Source organism: Chrysemys picta, chromosome 1 (assembly GCF_011386835.1).
Source record: "Chrysemys picta bellii isolate R12L10 chromosome 1, ASM1138683v2, whole genome shotgun sequence".
Classification (NCBI taxonomy): domain Eukaryota; kingdom Metazoa; phylum Chordata; order Testudines; family Emydidae; genus Chrysemys; species Chrysemys picta.
The window spans coordinates 65,010,431-65,029,925 of NC_088791.1; the positions used below are offsets into that span (position 1 = coordinate 65,010,431).

At 43.4% G+C, this 19,495-nt stretch overlaps 1 long non-coding RNA gene across 2 annotated transcripts; it reads right to left on the reverse strand.

The window, feature by feature from the left end:
- Window positions 1-321: 321 nt before the first annotated feature.
- LOC135973786 (uncharacterized) lies at window positions 322-19,077 on the reverse strand. 2 transcript variants are annotated; one of them, XR_010590809.1, is made up of 4 exons: window positions 18,994-19,077; window positions 14,980-15,104; window positions 13,999-14,179; window positions 322-5,361 (listed from the first exon to the last, which is right to left on the reverse strand). It is a non-coding gene; the product is annotated as an uncharacterized LOC135973786 (long non-coding RNA). The 2 variants fall into 2 exon arrangements; XR_010590810.1 differs by lacking the exon at window positions 322-5,361 and adding an exon at window positions 12,986-13,380.
- Between the last annotated feature and the right edge of the window lie 418 nt (window positions 19,078-19,495).

The following is a 19,495-nucleotide window of genomic DNA, read 5'->3' on the forward strand; positions in this document are numbered from 1 at the left end:
TGGTCTAGTGAAGACCCGCTAAATCGATGGCAGAGCTCTCTCCAATTGACGCTGGTACTATCTGAGAAAAGTAAGGGGAATCGACTTGAGAGTGTCTCCCATTGATGCAGCGCAGTGAAGACATTGGGGTTAGTCGACCTAAGCTACATCGACTCCAGCTATGTTATTCACATAGCTGGAGTAGCGTAACTTAGGTCGACTTTCCCTGGTAGTGAAGACAAGCCCTTAGTGACAGAAAAATCTGCACACAATATGCAAGCTTAGATACCAGGGTGAGTTTTAACACCTATTGTGATGCCCTTTTCCCATCTCCTTCTCACCTCTAGCAACAATGAAACTATCAAGAGTGACCTTAGAAGATTGTTTTCTCTTCTTTAACAGTTCTGAGTCTCTTTTGTAGTTATTTCAGTAGGTGAACAGTAGTGTAGGGAGATCTTAGATTTGCAGTTGTGTGAATTTCTAGCTGGGTCTTCAGTAAATTTATGGCTTGTATCTCAGGGCCATTTATATGTCTTATCAGTATATAAGCGAGCTATGCTTATTGTGACAGGCACATTTGCCATTTCTGTGGAAAAATTCTGCAGTAATCCTGTTGGAGGCAGCAAACAACAAAGAAATCACAAAAACAATACTACATTTCAAAAGTAAGCCTGAGCATACTGCAAAGTTATTTATAAAATCATTTCAAAGACTCAAGGGCATCTCCCAAAGTCTATTCAAGTGAGGTGAGTTGGCACAGGAAGGCTTGCATGCTTTGACCATTGGTATTCATCTAATCTCCAATAGCACGTATATTTTACTACCCACAACCTACCGGCTTTTGTCACATTTATTATTGTGTCTACCTAAATTAAACTCTCCAAAGACTTGTTTAATGTAATCATTCCTCTTGAACGAGAAGGAACTTAGTTTGTCTCATGTCCCATATTATTGTCACAGGCCTGAAGGCCGCTATTTCAGCTTGTCTTTCATTGTGACAGCAGCAGGAACATTTGCATAGCCACAAAGGAATACACTGTGAATTTAGAAAACCTCAGACATTTTCAGAATGTACTCAAATAGTTTAAAAGTAATTAAGCTACTGGCATCAATGGATTACACCAGCAGAGAACTTGGCCTGCTTTGTTTTACTTTAAAAAGTATTTTGATAGAGTCTTGGGGTCTACGATGGGAGGTCCTGGAGGAAGACAGTTGCAGGAGAAGGTGAAGTTTCAACTATAGGGAAGAATGAAAGAAGACAGAGTGCCACACAATTGTTTCTCACAAAGGTACATTTATAGTTGTGTGGAATCCACAGAAATTAGCTGTTATCACTTAGCAAGGGATTCCTGTATGCAGCTGCCACAGTAAATGCCTCCCAAGCATATAATCTAAAACCATCTTTGACTATGTTGGCTGGATCAGTGGTATCAGCTTTACAGGATTAGAGAGACACTCTTATCATCAAATAGACTTGCAGTGTCACAAAACCACTGAAAAGTGACATCCAAACAGTAGTGATATCGCATCATCACGCATTGAGGCATAGTCTCAACACAAACATAGGAAAGAAATTTCAGATGCCACATTGTGATTATTTAGTGGCTTTTCCATTTGACTCATATGGCCAACTTCAGCCCATGCTTGCATCTCTTCAGCCCTAGGAAGTTCATTAGGTTAAAGCACTTCTACTTCCATCTCATAAATTGATGTGATACTTACTCAATCTAAAGCATTTCAATATCAGGTGTAGCAGTGGCACTCAAGAACCACAGGATGAGATGTAAGCAAAGATAGAGCCCATTTACCCAACATTCCCTCTTCTTCTATACTCAGGCATCCTGGTATATTTGTGCTGAGCAGACTGTTCACTCTGATCAGGCGGAGCAAGAGGAACGCCAATCAGACTTCTGGACTCCATGAAAGCCACATATGTAATAAGTATTTTAGCCAAATTTTCTACTACATGTAGTAGAAAATGTGTCTTTAAAAATATTCACAAAAGCTGAAATTGACCCCAGTACAGAAAGGCACTTGAAGATCACCAGTAACACTTAATCCCTACTACTTAATCCTTTAATGTAGGGTTTAAATTGTACCGAAGGCCTTGCATAGACTATGCACTTGCCTTATATTGGTGAATTGAAGCCATCAGAAGCTATAGGAGCAGAGGAGTATATGCTCTGTAATGACTCATTACTCAAAAATCTCATTCAGAAATGATAACATGGCTAACAAATTGTGGGGGATGATGCACAATTTACAATGAGCTGAGTCTTAGCAAATTCTTGTTAAAGAGAGTTGCACCTAGGATTGTTCTAGTGCCGTCAGAAGCTGCATAATCCTTCTCGATGCTGCTACTGGCATCAACTATTTTTCTAATATCACCACCCAGGAAAGATTATAATTTCCCTGGAACCGAGCAGGTTTCTGCTATTTTTAGGCCCTTTTAATTAGACAAAGAATTTCAAGTTCAGCTGCCTCAGCTGCTTATATTTTGTGGAACCGGATGGCCTTGCTTGGAAAAAAGTCACAGGTTCCAATCTGACTTCTTTATGACTGAGTGCTGTTGCCTACAAATCCATACAAGGAAAACAGGAGCAGCACTTTCTGAAAATCTGGACTGGTGGCAGGCCTGGGCAGACAGAGCCAGGGACTGAAGGAGAAAGCTGCTGATTCAGGGTCCTGCAAACACAGCTGATCTCACTGCAGTGAAAATAGGTCACTAACGACATGTGGCCAGAATCCAAAAACTAGCCAGGAAAACTCAACGTCTGCTGGCTACAAAATCCATTTTACTAGAATGCACAGAAAGAAAGCAATCCACTTTAGTTTGTTCAAAACAGCCACAGGATTAGGCGACCGAGACACTAAGAATGTGATTTCCCTCCCCCGTTATTATTTTAAGCAAGCAACTCATTTATTGTTCCAGCTCATCCCTCACTTCCATTCCCATGTACTAAAATAACTCGCAGATCATGCTTCTGCTTTTAATCTGAGTTCAAGCAAGCAGGTTTGATTCTTTAAAGAAAAAATAGCACTACCCTGCATGTTGCTGACACGCTAACTTCTTTTATAGCCTCCTGTCTAGTGAAATGAGTTCCGGGCTAGTCTACTCAAAATTGTATCTATCTAAACAAAGATAGCATCAAGGGTCCTGCTGATGTTTTTCCATCAGGAAAAAATTCATTTTCTTTTAGATCACTCTAGCGTTTCTCTTTAAGTTGTTTGCCCACCCTGAATAATTTTGTCAGAAAAAGGGTGGGTAGTTAGTGAATTCTATTCTTACTATTAGTCATGTTAGTACCATAAGACCAGTCAATATCAGTGAATCCCTTTTCCGCTGTATAAATTATTTCCATTAGTCAATAACTATTAAAACAGGAGGGAAATGGAAGCTTTCTAAAACTAGGCACCTAAGGTTACAAAGAAGAAGACTGGTTTTGTGCTTAAGGCCTGTGCCTTTAGAAACCAAAAGATATGGGCTCAAATCCGAGCTTTGCCACATACTTGATGGTTCACCCTGATCAACTCATGCAATCTGTGTTCAGTTTCCTGCTCTACAAAATAGGGACATTATAGATCTTGATTCATGGACTGTGTAAAGCATGCTGAGATCATTAAGTAGAATGTAATGTGGAAATGCAGGGATTAGAATTTGTGTATTTGATTTGCAGGTACAAATTGCACTCTTTTAAAAACAGTGAATTATATGCGCAAGTTTATAGAGAGCTAGTTTGTATTTGCATATATAAATACACAAGCTACATTTAAGACTGGTAAGGATGTAAAATCAAGCACTAAAAAGTTAGGAAATGCCAGAATTAAGGCTGGCTGTGCAATTGTACGTGGGCATAGGAATTATAATTCAGTTACATGATCATAGTGTTTTTCCCCCACAAATCTAGGTCTGGTTCTTGTCCCCTTTATATTTGAGTCAGGCTGCTTCTTATTTTACAATAGGGTGACCAGACAGCAAATGTGAAAAATCAGGATGGGGGTGGGGGATAATAGAAGCCTATATAAGAAAGAGACCCCAAAATCGGGACTGTCCCTATAAAATCGGGACATCTGGTCACCCTATTTTACAACCACCTCCTCCTGTCTCTCCTGTGCTGTCAATGCCCTGAATGCTGGCCTGGGAGTCTCCCTTCCTTTGCCTGGTGCCACAGCGGCCCCTAGTAGCCAAAAGGAGTAATTGCCAAGATAATTTTGCTCGCTCCCTGACACCCTAGGATGGGACGTGCTCTCTGCAGATGGAATCTTCAGACATTAGCCGCCAAACACTATCAAGTCTCTACTCAGCTTTTGCAAAGTGCAATTTTTCAGACTTATAACATGGCCAGATTTGTGATTTCCCCCCAACACGTCCAGCAAAACGTGAAGTGTGACCCTCCCCCGCCCCACAAATTTCAAGTCCCTGCTCAATAGCATTGAGTTGCTAGAGCTCCTCAAGGAAACTTGTAAGAATGTTTTTTAAATGTGGGAAAAGCCATGTATTTTCCCCTAATGGTTGGATCATTTTTGCTGAAGTTTCCCCCAAAATTTAAGTCAGAAGCAGACACCTGACATGGAAAATTTCAGCCTGAACAGTTAATATTTGGCAAAGTTATGAGCAACTGAAAACAGGTTTTTGTAATGGGAAGTACCTGACAATCTTGACTATAGCAGGCGCTATGGGCATTACAGTGGATGAGTGTGCACATTGTTAAAAAAAATGGTGTGTGAAAGAGGCAGAATCAATGGCTCCAGAGTCCCAAATCATCTTAGCTTATTATAAGACAGGCTAAGGAAAACAGAAACAAGAATGAACCAAAGTAAAATGTCTCCCTAAGAAAGAACACAATCTCAATCCTTTGTTTCAGGCTGCTGTAGCTCAGAGCAAAATAGCTATTGAAATTTGCACATGGAGATTTCTTAGAAGTCAAAAGGGGCAGAACATAAAAAACAAAAGGCATCAGAATGTCATAGATTCCTGCAGCAGTTTCAAATGTAGGGCCAAATGTTGAATCAGTTGCATGCACTGTTCAGAACTGATTGTAGGACAGGAGGAGGACGCAGCCTGAGTAATGCAGAGGGGTCAAGGTGGGCTTTGTAACCAAGCAGATCTTCAGGGTATTTCTCCCCCTCAGATTGGCTGCATTGTGCTTAATTGGGCACCAAACTCTGCCTCCTGGCCAGGTGGCAAAGTCTCTCACTGACCCTTCCAAGCCTTGGCTGTCTCAGTATGGGATGCAGCATGGATTGATTTCCAGGGAATGCAGGACGTTGCAAAGCTTGTTAAATTGGGGATGATGGTGAGAGGAAACGGTGCATGTGCACTGATGGTTATCCCAACTGATTTGGAGAGAGACAGCACCCGTCAGGCTGCCTGTCATGCACCTACAAGACAAGATGGAATTTTTTGTTTGGAACACAGATATCCAACCTCATGCCCCGCCTTGCAGTAGGTTTATGGGGGTTACTCAGGACTGCAGTAATCACATTGGCCCCTGTAGAGGCAGTGAGATAAAGAATAGTGACACATCACCTTCATATTGGTGCACATAACAAAATTCATGTGGTGGGGGTGAGGACGAGGGGTTCGGAGTGTGTGAGGGGGCTCAGGGCTGGGGCAGAGGGATGGATGTAGGGGGTGAGGGTTCCAGATGGGGGTGTGGGCTCTGGGGCAGGCCGGGATGAAGGGTTTGGGGTGCAGGAGGGTGCTCCAGGGCTATGACGGGGAGAGAGGACTCCACCCAGCGCTCTCTCCTCACAGCAATACCTGGGCTGTGGGGGAGAGGCGCCTCTCCCTGCCATGGGAGCTTTGGGGCTGGGGCTTCAGGGACAGACAGGTGCCCCTCCCCGGCCTCAGCAGGTCTGGGCTGGGGGAGGGCCACTCTGGCTGTGCCTGGATCTGGACTGCGGGAGGGCCACCCTGGCCTCACCTGGGTCCGGGCAGCACTGCCCCAGCCGCGGCAGGTCCAGGCCGCAGGCGGAGTTGGGGCTGGGGAGGGGCACCCCTCCTGCAGCAGGTTGGGGGCCAGGCCTGCCCTGCCCTCGGTCGCGGCAGGTCCCCTGAGTGCCTGCGTGGAACTAAATAGGATGCTGTGTGGCCGCACAGCTTACAGGGAACTTAGCTTGGTATTCTATTGCTTAACGGTGCAATTAAAATGGTGATTAATTTTTTAAATCACAATTAATTTTTTTGAGTTAATTGTGCGAGTTAACTGCGATAATCAACAGCCCTAGAAATAACCTTGATGAGTATCCTGCTGTGCATAACAGAACTACAAAGAAGCAAACCTCAAATGTTGCTCTATAAATGAAACTCCAGGGTTGCCCTCCAAAGCAAAACTCAAATCCTTGCTCCTGGACTCATGTAACAAAATCTCAGCTGAGTCCACCTTCCCACCCCATCTCCCAGCCCAAAATAAACTCCTTGTGCAAGACTCGGAACCAAATCCAACATACCCAGTGTTCTGGGTTGTCAGCCAACTGTTGGCAGCTAACACTGACTAAGTTTCCTTTTCCTGCTTATGCGAGCGTGCACATACAAAATAGGTTCAAATAAGAGCCAGGAGATGATTTAAATCAATAAATCCAAGAGAATTCAGAGAGAAGAAGACTGAAAGTCCATAGATTAGAAAGCCAGAAGGGACCACTGGGATCATCTTGTCTGACCTCCTAAATGGGTATAGGATCATCACATATATTGTGAAAAATCACCCATTTTTTTAATATACCTTGATAAAGGAGCTTCCATTAAGATATAAATTTACTGAATTTCATGCTTTTGTATCTAAAATGGGTTCTTAATGTTACTTAGGCCTGGTCTACACTGAAAATTTTTGCTGGCATAGCTAAGAACTTGCCAGTATAAGCAACATCTCCACTAGGATGGTTTGCCGGTCTGGCTACATCAGCAAGCCCTTTCTAGTATAGACAAGGCCTTAATGATATTTTTGTGTTGTTTTATTATCTCTAAATAACCCCCCCCTCCCGGATACAATAATACCTTTTGATTCCTTTTATCCAAGAACCTCAAAGCACTTTAAAAATATTAACCTACACCCGATAGCATACCTGTGAAACAGATAAATATTAATATCCTCATTTTAAAGATAGGATATGTCTACACTGTGATAAAAGACCCACAGCATGGCCACAGCTGGTCTGGTAGGCTGACTCAGGCTGGTAGGGCTTGGGCTACACTGCAGTGCAGACATTTGGGATTGAGCTGGAGCCTGGGCTCTCAGACCCTGCAAGCAGGGAGGTTCTTCGATCCTGGGCTCCAACCCGAGCCTGTACGTTTACACTGCAATTTCTAGCCCTGTGAGCCCAAGTCAACTGACCCAAGCTCTGAGATTCAGTACCGCAGGGTTTTTATTAGTAGATGTACCCAGAGTCACAGAGAAAGTTAGAAGGATCACCCCAGTACAAGGGGAGCTTCTACTAGTGCAAAGTTAGTATAATGGTTTCTACACTATCCATCCCATGGAGCTGGTGCCCCCGTGGGTTTATGTCCCACTGGTCACTGGGTACCATATTAGCTATTTGGGGCAATTGACAGCTTGTGTAATTTAGAGCAGCCTTCAGGAGGCTCTCGTGGAAGGGGACTGGTCCAGTGCTCAGCTGGTCTAGGACTGGGGCAGTGCAAAGATGGCTCAAGGCCTCCTTTGTATCCAACTTGTAATAAGTGCTCAACAGTTGCTGCTTCTGTCCTTTGGCAGCACAGACAACTGAACACTTCATTGTGACTGCAGATAGAGAAGGTGTTTTTGAAAACTGGCCCTTACATTGTATTGCGTAAATCTTTGTTTAGGGATTTTCTGGAAAGATGGTTTTTGACCTCACAGATTTATAGGTTTAGTTTTTTAAATAAAAAAAGACTGCCTTGAATACAAGTATTTGAAAGCTGCTCTTTTGGAGTATTTTTGCAATGCATTTCCAGGGTAGATGATTACTACCTAATGAGACACATCTGAACCCTTGAGAATGTGAAATAAGTGACATGTTTAAAAGTAAACAAGGAGAGTTTTCTCATCTGGAAGATACTGCTGCTAGAAAGAAATGCTGAATTGGCTGATACCAGTAATGATGAGTGGCCTGTCTCTATATGTAATTTCATACCACTCAGCAGCTTAAGTGAAGATAAGAAGTTACAGCACAGTGACATGAATATGAGTCCCATGGCATTAGGGCAGTACTGAAAAGCTGTAACCTTCCTGCCTGGAAGATGAGTATCCAACAGGAAAAGCATAGCAATAGCCAAACTGTTTGTGTTTTACCTAACACTGACTGTCTTTTATAACCGCTCATTAAAGTTTATTTTTGCAGGGGGAGTTATAATTATGGTTGCGCAAGGGCTGGGAGATGACACAGTTGGGGTACTGTAAATAACCTTTGAGGCTGATAGCTCTGGAATTCCTTAAAGTAATATTAGCCAGTATGTGCACAAACCATTTCTGCCTCTGTATGTCTCATCCCTTTCCTTCAGAGGGAGGATGAGCCATGTTTTCCTACATGACCTATTCTAGTGCCTTATCCTTGACTAACCTGCTTGGTTAACATAAAAATGGAACCAAACTTTGATCCTCCCCTTCCATGATACTTTTTGGGGTTACCCAAGGTGTCTGAGATGAATCACTGCCACCTTACAACTGTGTGGGCCCACCCAGGGAAATTCTCCCTCACCACTGGCTGCTGGCAACACAGGCGTTCCACTCTGGCCTCCTCGAGCCCTGCTCTTTCCCTTTGTGAGTAGCAATTTATACACCTCACTTTGTTATGCTGGAATTTCCTAGTCCCTTATCATTTAGACACCCACAATGTACACTGATCTGCTGCCTCTGTGGAAGCAGTGCATCTCAGTTTGCTGGTTTCACCTTAGTTCAAGACTTCCCTTAGCACAAGGCACATAGACATGGCTATAGTAAAACCTAATTAAAATGTATTTAACAGAGTGGGAGACAGAAAGTCAAGTAAAAGCAAATAGAAGGATTTGGAAATATAAAATTACAGGTACAAGAAAAATATAAAACTCAATTTGCAGCCTATATGTATTAAAAAGTTACTTTCCCATCTAATAAGGTATTTCTCACCCAAGGGTCAATGCTTGCCCAGTTCAGAAAGCTGGGATCCACGCTTCATGAGACCCCCGGGGGTAGAGTCACTTGTCTGTAATAGTTAAGAACTTGCTCTGATATAGGTACAGACTATTGTCTCTTAGCAAACCGGGCCCCTCTTCAGAGAGTTCTCCTGGGGTTCATTTGTCTTTGTAAATGCCCCAGTCTCCACCCTGTCCAGACAGCAAACAAAGTGCTATTTCCCATACAAACATCTCACAATAACCATGGCAATTAGCTGTTTTTTAGTTTTCAACAGAATCCATACACACCCACCTTCAGTGCAATACTGAAAAGATAGTTGGCCATGGGTAATATACCTGCCTGCATATGTCTGTGTCACACCTTCAGCTGAGCAAAACATATTTTTGAAGTTCAGGAAAGTTTACTTAGCTTGACTGTTCACTGTTTGATGGTAGAATCTTGCCTGCTATTTCACTTTGGCACATCCACTATGACTAGGATGCCCAGATGTCCCGTTTTTAAAGGGACAGTCACGTTTTTTGAGATTTTTTCTTATATAGGCACCTATTACCCCCAACCCCTTGTCCCATTTTTTCACAGTTGCTATCTGGTAACCCTAACTATGACACTTGAGAAGAGTGCTGTTAAAACCCTAAATGCCATGCAATCTGGGTTTTCCCAATACACTGTACATATTGAGATAGTCCCAGACGCAGAGCATGACACTTGTTTGGTATAACTCTGGGCCCAGTACCATTCCCATCTCTTGTTGAGGCTAGGAGGAACATATGGAGCTGTCATTCTAAAGATTGGTGTGTGGGAAGCAGGGGCGGCTCTAGCTTTTTTGCCGCCCCAAGCACAGCTTTGGCGGCTTGCCTGCGGGAGGTCCGCCGGTCCCACGGCTTCAGTGTACCCACCGCCGAATTGCTGCCGAATCTGCGGGACCGGCAGACCTCCTGCAGGCAAGCTGCCGAAGGCTGCCTGACTGCCACCCTCGCAGGGAGCGGCAGGGCGCTCCCCGCAGCTTGGTGCCCCAGGCACGCGCTTGGAGTGCTGGTGCCTGGACCCACTACTGGTGGGAAGGAAAGCACTGAGTTGCCAAGAAGTCCAGAGAAAGTATGGACAAGAGAGGGGGCAGTGTGAGGTGGGGAAGCACACAATATTTCTGGGTAATACAGCTAAGCAACAGAGCCAAGAATTTCTGAACTTTCGGAGATTCATAATTGTCCTTGACCCATCATACCTCTCAGATAAAAAGATGATGCCTTAATCCTTATAAAAATACACTACAAAACTGCAGCTTAGCAGTAGTGTTACCATAACATTTTGGTACTGGAATATTACTATACAACAGTGTGCAATACATTTTGCTGAGGTAAATACTATGATACAACATTATGTAAGGGAATCTCGGTGGAAATGCCAATAGATTCTATTAGAATCCTATATATGGTCTCTCCTGATTTTCACTGAGTTCTTGGTTTTATTTGGAATATCAGTAGCCCCAGAAGCCAACAGACTAAGACCTACTGAAATTATCCAATCCTAGCTGGCTAATGAAAACAATAGAAAACTTTCAGCTGGAATTTCCACTAGGGAGGTATTGTTATGCTATTTATTATTATATTATGGAAGGCACTTGTTTTTTGTGATCTCTAAATTGGGAGAAAACATTACTATAGTGATTTAGGGATTGTAGATGAGGGGAAAGCAATGGATGTGTTATTCCTTGACTTTAGCAAAGCTTTTGATACGATCTCCCACAGTATTCTTGCCAGCAAGTTAAAGAAGTATGGGCTGGATGAATGGATTATAAGGTGGATAGAAAGCTGGCTAGATTGTCGGGCTCAACTGGTAGTGACCAATCACTCCATGTCTAGTTGGCAGTCGGTGTCAAGCGGAGTGCCCCAAGGGTTGGTCCTGGGGCCAGTTTTATTCAATATCTTCATTAATGATCTGGAGGATGGCATGGACTGCACTCTCAGCAAGTTTGCAGATGACACTAAACTGGGAGGAGTGGTAGATACGCTGGAGGGTAGGGATAGGATACAGAGGAACCTAGACAAATTAGAGGATTGGGCCAAAAGAAATCTGATGAGGTTCAACAAGGACAAGTGCAGAGTCCTACACTTAGAACGGAAGAATCCCATGCACTGCTACAGACTAGAGACTGAATGGCTAGGAAGCAGTTCTGCAGAAAAGGACCTAGGGGTTACAGTGGACAAGAAGCTGTATATGAGTCAACAGTGTGCCCTTGTTGCCAAGAAGGCTAACAGCATTTTGGGCTGTATAAGTAGGAGCATTGCCAGCAGATCGAGGGACGTGATCATTCCCCTCTAATCGACATTGGTGAGGCCTCGTCTGGAGTACTGTGTCCAGTTTTGGGCCCCACACTACAAGAAGGATGTGGAAAAATTGGAAAGTCCAGTGGAGGGCAACAAAAATGGAACACAGGACTTATGAGGAGAGGCTGAGGGAACTGGGATTGTTTAATCTGCAGAAGAGAAGAATGGAGGGGGGATTTGATAGCTGCTTTCAACTACCTGAAAGGGAGTTCCAAAGAGGATGGATCTAGACTGTTCTCAGTAGCAGATGACAGAAAAAGGAGTAATGGTCTCAAGTTGCAGTGGGGGAGGTTTAGGTTGGATATTGGGAAAAACTTTTTCACTAAGAGGGTGGTGAAGCACTGGAATGGGTTACCTACGGAGGTAGTGGAATCTCCTTCCTTAGAGGTTTTTAAGGTCAGGCTTGACAAAGCCCTGGCTGCGATGATTTAGTTGGGAATTGGTCCTGCTTTGAGCAGGGGGTTGGACTAGATGACCTCCTGAGGTCCCTTCCAACCCTGATATTCTATGATTTATATTTCCATATTGGAAATTAGGATCCAATGTAAAATCTGTAGAATCCCTGAGTGACAGGGTGGAGACCTCATCCAGAGATGTTCACATATTATGATGATGATGAATTATGTAAATATATGTCCAGGGAGAATGGCAGACAAGGGGCTAACTTTTTCCTTCTGCTGAAAGGAAGAACCCAGTCGCCTGCCTGCAGTGTAGTGATCTGCAAATTAGCAGAACTGGGCAAGCTGTGGAGAATTAGTTGCTTCTTCCCAGCACGCTGTAAGGTGGATGTGCTGGGGAGAACAGTCTTGTGTCTTGCCGTGCGTCAAGATCTTTATGAAGTGAGCTGGAGATAAGAGGGGAAGCAAGAGATTGTCTTTATTCACTTTGGAATGTGGCTGAAGAAAGCCATACTTTTGGCCTTTCTTTTGGAGTTGGATTAAGTAAGCCAGCATTGGGGATGCTCTGTTGTATTTCTATTTGGCCATTAAAGAAGAAAGGCCTTCTTTAAATGTACTGTTCTCTATAGCACAACCACACAGGTGCTTAACCCTCGTCTAAGCTTTCTGAACCCTTTTCTGCTATGATCCTTAGAACTAAATTAAAATATGTTTGAAAATCCAGTAATTCAAAACATTACCTGCTCCCCCACTTGAGCTAATTAGCTAGGCATTTATATTGGGAACAGACAACAAATGTTGGCTCCACAGGACTCCTCCTCTGAGCTGTTGAAGACTGTGATTTTGTGTGAGAGTTGCCCTTAAAAACCCTTATTTAATTCCCACGCTGAAGCAGCCCACTCTGTAAGAGGTATGTGTGTATACAAATGTCATTGCTAGCAGGATCCATTGTGGCAGTAAGTGTCTGGACTCCTCTTGTTTTAATGTGACTGAAGTGCACACAGGCAACTGCAGAGAAAACAACAGACTAGCCTGAGACAGACAGACTGTGTTTGAGCAATGGGGCACAACTGATCACCTTAAATGGAATAGTGGATGTGCAGCAAAGGCAGATCATGCAAACATTGTGAATTTCATAAACTGATCCTTATTTTTTAATTGCCCTTTTAAAATAGGCTGAAATATTGTCAGGAGTTTGTTCTTTAAAAAAAAACCACTTTCGTTTACTGTCTAAAATCTAGAAATAGAAGTATGAGCAGATTTCTCAGATTGTCATTTTCACAATAAAACTTTTTTTAAAATTGTGTGTGGGTGTTTAGCTAAGGTAGAAAACAAATAACTTCTAATAATGCCTAAACACATCGAATGAGGAATTACCATATACGTTGCACATTATGTTCCTTAACCTATTTGCTAAAACTTCTCCAAGCAGTGACCACTATTAATACAAGTTAGAAAAAAAACATTATATCCTATATAACACTGTGATAAATAAAGGGGGGGGGGGAAGTAGCTCCCTTTGATGGACACCCAGCCAGCCAGCTAGCTGTAAAATCCCTCTTGGTAGCTGTTCTTTACTTGCTTTACCTGTAAAGGGTTAAAAAGTCACCTAGGTAAAGAATGCATTGGAGACTTTGTACATTTCATAATAAATTTAATATAAACCCGATTCATAAGTGATCTACTGTAAACTGGCACAATGCTATCCTGCAGTCATAGCAGCTTGTGGTGTTAGGCTGGCAGTGCTTGCAAGCTAAGCAGCATGAGACCAGGTTAGTACTTATATTGGAGCAAGGAAATAGGTGACTTTAGCACTTTGATGATGTAAGAGTGGGACTTCAATCACATCTAAAACTTACCCCCAGCATTACGTCCCTGACCTTCACATGTATTAATCATGTATTCACCACCAAAGTCTCCCTAATCTCCCCCTCTAACGTCTTACATTTGCCTCAAGACTTTCGAGCCCTTCATCTATCTGTGTCAAGACAGTCTGTCTCTGAAGACAAAGGAAAGGGTCTCAGGGAAGAACAAGTCAATGCTTAATTACTAACAAGTGTTATTTGTTTTCTACATTTGTCTCTTGTGACTGGCCTGCTGAGAGAGGGATGGATCAAAGCTCCCCTTCCACCCAGTGCTAGCAGATGATGCTTAAGGAAGAAGAAGAGACCTGAAAGCAGGCCCTAGAGTGTTTTATTCTCTTACCTGTGTGATGGACACTGGGCATGGCACAGAGCGGGCTTGCTGTGTGCCGTGTAAGTTTTTAACCTGGGAGTCACCAACAGGTGCCAGGGAGTCACAACCATTCTTCCTTTCTTTATGGCTGAGCGGGGTGGAACTGTTTTTCTCTTGTCACAAATGGTCACAGTATGAAAATGATTGTCTGCTGTGTCATAAATAGAGAGAAGAAAGTTATGTTCATCTGACTGAGCCACTCTAGTAACAGTAGGTGGGAAGGGGAAGGAAGGCCTGGTTGCCCAGCACCTCTTGGCAAGGCATTCTGGGAAAAGGAAGGCATCTGGGTCTTTTATAATGCAGATGCCTCTCTTTTGGTTAGTGGTCAAGAAGTGTTACTGTAAACTGCTGTAAAATGTTGCTATAAACTGATTGGTAGAAAGCATTCTGGAGGAAAACTTTCTGTTTACAAAGTTTCCTTGAAACTGAGTCATTTCACCAAAATTTAAACATTTATATTTCAAATACATGAATAACCTAGAGCCCAGGGGCCTGATTCTGATCTCACTCACATTAGTGTGAAGCTGGGGTTACTCCACTGATATCAATGTAAAAGCAGTGAGATATCAGGATCTGGTCCAAACTATGCGTAACTCACACACCTCCTGTCTGTGGTGCTTTGTTCCCCTCTAGTGGCACTGAGACTACTTAGAGATTAATGAGTCAGTCACAGCCTTTAGCAAAGAGCCCTGTAGCTCTTACCTCATACAGTAGAGGCTCATTCATTTAGTTCCAGAGACCTCAGGTTCGATCCTGGCTGCCACCAACCAGAGTCTGTCAGTGTTATAAGTGGGGGCTTGTCTGGGATATCAACTGGGAAATCTCTGAAGCTCGGGGTGTGTTTCCTCTGCTAGGAGAAGTAAGTAACCCACACACCTCCTGGGTGTGGTGCTGTCCCCCTCTAGTGACAATGAGATCACTTAGAGATTAATGATTCTGCTACAGCCTTACCTAAGAGACATGTGGCTTTTAGCTCATGCAATAGAAACTCGTGCATTTAGCTCCAGAAATCCCAGGTTGGATCCTTGCCGCTGTTGACCGGTGTCCATTGGTGTTACATATGCTCCTGAGCTTCTCTAACAGTGTAAAGAGACAGAAAATCAAGTTTGTCCCTTTGATGGGGCATACAACCACCACACTCTGCCCAAAGGGGTTCAAAGGCAATACCATGCCCAGGTAGCCTCGCCCCTCCAGCCCTGCCAAGCATACTCCCACTGGAGGAGCAGGGTAAAAGGAGCTCAGAAGCCCAGGCAAAGTGTGGTGAACAGGTTGCAGGAGAGATGAGCCCTTTTCTGGGAAGCCAGACAGAAGGTTGAACCTGAGAAGGGACCCCATAGTGGGCAAAGCCCACAAGCAGTACCTTCTCCAACCACCACCTTTGAGACCCAGGAGGTCCTGCAGGGCCTTGTTCATTTGGACTTTTTGTTAAGCTACTGACTGTTTGAGTTATAGGGGCCCTGCCCAAGCTGAAGGAGCACCTGAGTAGAAAGTAGCTCAGGGTGACAGAGTTAGACACTGTGTAAGGAGGACCCTGCTGGTGGTATTCCCACAGGGCCCTGGGCCGGGATTCAGTGGAGAGGGAGACCCTTGGTTCCCCTACCACACACCACTTAAGGGTGAAGGCCCAGATGTAGGTAGAGGTCCAAACACTCCCAGCCTACAGTCAGGAATCAGGCACCTCTGCTGTCCCTTGACGGAAAGACAAAGTGCTGGAGATCAGGTGTGCTAACCACTAGGCCTCCTGGCCCCCTGAGTAGGGTGACCAGACAGCAAGTGTGAAAAATTGGGACGGGGGTGGGAGGTAATATGAGCCTATATAAGAAAAAGACCCCCAAATTGGGACTGTCCCTATAAAATCGGGACATCTGGTCACCCTACCTCTGAGTGCCCTTTCACTGTCCCTAAAACATGTTCTTTGGGGCAGTAACAGCCAGAGATCCAGCCTACCTTTCAGTCTGCACCACAGAATTAAATGAGGAGGTGTTTTCCCAAAAGTGTTTTCAAATAAAACTAAAAGTCAAGAGATCCAAACGTCACACACATCTTGCAGTTGCAAGAGTGAACAGCTTGTTAAAAAAAAGTGACAGTTTTTAATTGAACTTGCTACAATGTCTGCTGCACATTGGAATAGACCCACATTTATGGCTGCATGCGTGGGTGCAGGCATACACCACGTACCAGCACATTATGACATATTTTAACTTCCTAGGGATAACATTTTTTATTGCAGCTACCAGAGGGTATTTTTTTTTAATCTTCATCAGGCCTTTAATTAGCATAGCACTTAACTGTGTATCTTCTAACTCCATGCTTTATGCTAGTGATCACACTGTTCTGTTGGTGTGTATCAGATGGTAGTTTCCCTTTTGGAGTCTTCTGTCAATGCTCACTGTGTTCTGTTTTAAAAGCCACCAGAAACCAGTCCGAGCAGCAGTATGTACATAGCTAGGCCTGGTGCATTTGTGTATATTTACTCAACCCTGGTAGTTGGGTGCCGTCTGTACCCATGTAGTTCCTTCATATTGTTTTTGTTCCTTAAAGAGCAAAATATGCAACTGTGAACAGTATCATGGCATGTCTATGTTGGATACTTTGGGGTATCCTCAGTCTAGGCAGAGGGCAGTGGCCTGTCTAGTGAGTTTGCATATTTCATAATTCTAGCTGGAATTGTCACTTGATAAAAAGTTTCAGTTTTGTCTCTGTCACGTAGTGGCCCTTCTCTAGGACTTGATAATGAATGGGCCGAGTGCTCTGGCCCTGTTCTAGCTTAATCTTGCAAGCTACATCTTGCTTTGCCCCTAAAGCATAGCTGCTGTTATCCTCTACTAAATAAACAAATAACTAGAATAAACATTTGCATACGTTTTCATATATTTGTATAAATTCAAGCATATAGCATCTGCCTTAAAGTCACGTCTTGGGAAGACTATAAAGCAATCTGAATCAGGATTATTTAAATTATGAAATAACTCAAGAAAACCAGAAATTGGCACATTTTAGTGCCAGAGCCACTTCTTAACACACACAAATTGTTCTGTGATCTTATATGAAACCTCCCATTACTAAAGCCTGTGACCCAGCACCAGATAAAAAGCAGTAGGTTATATGGTATTGAGGGGTCTGTGTCTTTAAGGGCTGAGCTTCCCAGACAAAGAGTCTGGACAGGGTGCTGTGACGCTTTTGTTAATATGCGTAACCAATTGGAACCAGACACAGAATAAAGCAGATACTTCAAAGCACCTCAGGCACTGAGTGATTGCTGAACACCACAGGTTGGTTGGTTTTCCCAGTGAAAGGGCCTCAAAACAGTAAGCTGCTGGGGAAAAGCAGTCGACTTATCATGTCTGTTAATTATAACAGAATATTGGCTGGTGCATAATATGCCAGGCGAGATCTAGCAATTATGTTCTATAAAGCAATAGCACTTTCTTTCCTGGGGCTTGGTCATGCCATCATAGTATCATGTTTTTTTTGCTGCAGCTGCACATTGCTAAAGGGTTCGGAAAAATTGTTATGCTCCTTTACAATCCCCTCCCATTTTATTAGACATTCTGGCTGTGTGTTACTTAATTATCCCAGTATTCCTGATTGTATAGTCATCTGTATTGAAGAGTATTTATTCTCTGTCAGCTAGGACACTTATATGATAAGTCAGTTACTACTTCATCAACTCCCCTCCATAAATGTGGCAATTTGTGCTTTTAACACCATCATCCAAATTCACTTCTATTAAAAAGAAAGTTGTAAACCCAAGACTGTTCCCACTGGTATCTCACTAATATTTTCATTCTAATTCAAAAAGGTTCTAGTTTGGTTAAGCTGGTGTCTTGTCCTGGGTTGTATCCAGTTTTCAGTCTAGGGACTCAAATGTCAAGAAGCCAAGTTTGTGTGTCTTCATCTTTGAACTGCTGAAGTGGAAATGAATCACTAAATTTCTAAAGCTATGAGTGTATATTATCCATACAACTCACTGCCTCCTCTTTGTATACCTTGTCCATTAATATCCCAAATAAATTCAAATGAGTTCACCTTGTATGCACCCTTTCCTGATACTACGTAAGCTAGTATTAATTGGCTTATATTTTGCTAGGCGTTTAACCCATTAGTTGGCCTTCCCTAATAGAGCGCCACTTCTGATTTTAGAGCTTTTTTGATCTAACACCTGTTTGACACCAGTGTAACTCTGTTAACTTCAGTGGAGTTACTCCTGATTCCCATCAATATAAATGAGAAAAGAATCAGGTTTCTTATGTTTGGAGCCTCATGATTTCTAAGGGAAAAGACCTGAGATGTCAGTAGCTGAACATGTAAACAAGAAATCTGTGAGACTTTTTACTATATCTGAACCCTTTAAGATTTAGGGAAGAAATACAAGACCATGAACATCAGAATGTGGAAAGAGTCCTTGGTTAGTACTGTATTCTTGTTATCACAGAAGTGAAATGGACCAATTTGTACTTTTCTTTTTTACCTATTAGCATTATGGGCTGGGATTTTCAAAGGAAAATACTGGATTTAGGTGCCCAGATCCCATTGAGTTGCAATGAGATTTGAGCCCTTAACTCCCAGCCCAAAGCTGGTTTCAGTCTGTGACAAAGTTCTGTCCTTGACTCCGTGGGTCCTGCATTTCTTGATGGATTTTTGCTAGCCTCAGAGGCTTACTGTGACCCTCCACATAGCCCTTCTCTCTCTAAAGGCAAGGGTCACAGTCTACTGAGCCATTTTCATCATAAGCCAGCAAGGGAGGTGAGGAGAAACAACCCTCCCTCACGCAGTCTCTGTTGTCTCCCAGTATCAGTGATTAATCAGGGAGGGGAGAGCCCAGGCCTACCCTTTACTCCAGGCTCCAGCCTAGGGACCCTAAACTTAGCAGCTATGAAAGCTGACTTTTGGAAATAGAGCATGTACAATTCCCTGGGCTACTTCCCCACAGCAGCCCCCACTCAATATCTTCTTCACAATTACCTCAGGGCCTCCTTCCTTGCACCTGATATGGCTTCATACTACTTCATTCCTCCAACAGCACAGCTCCCTCCTATAGCTCCTGACACCCACACCACACTGACTAACTGAGAGGCTTTTAACTAGTTCCAGCCAGTCCTTAATTGGCTTCAGGGTCCCAATCAATCTAGCTGTCTCTCCTGCCTTCTAGAAGGATCTTAATTGGCCCCAGGTGTCTTGATTAACCTGGAGCAACTGCCATTTGGTTACCATGGTACCAGGGATTTGTTTAGCCTGGGGCTAACATACCTGTTCCTCACTACTTTACTGTAGCCATCTGGCCTTGCCCCATCACAAGTCATTATAGATCTTTTCTGAATTCCCTTTCACTTGGGCCAGCAATCTGAAAATGTGCATGGTGTCAGGCACTCATCACTGTACATAAACAACGGGTTGTATTTGACAGTAAAGATCACCACTACTGCCATTAACTTTGCTTACCCAAGAAGGGACGTGTCTGGTCATG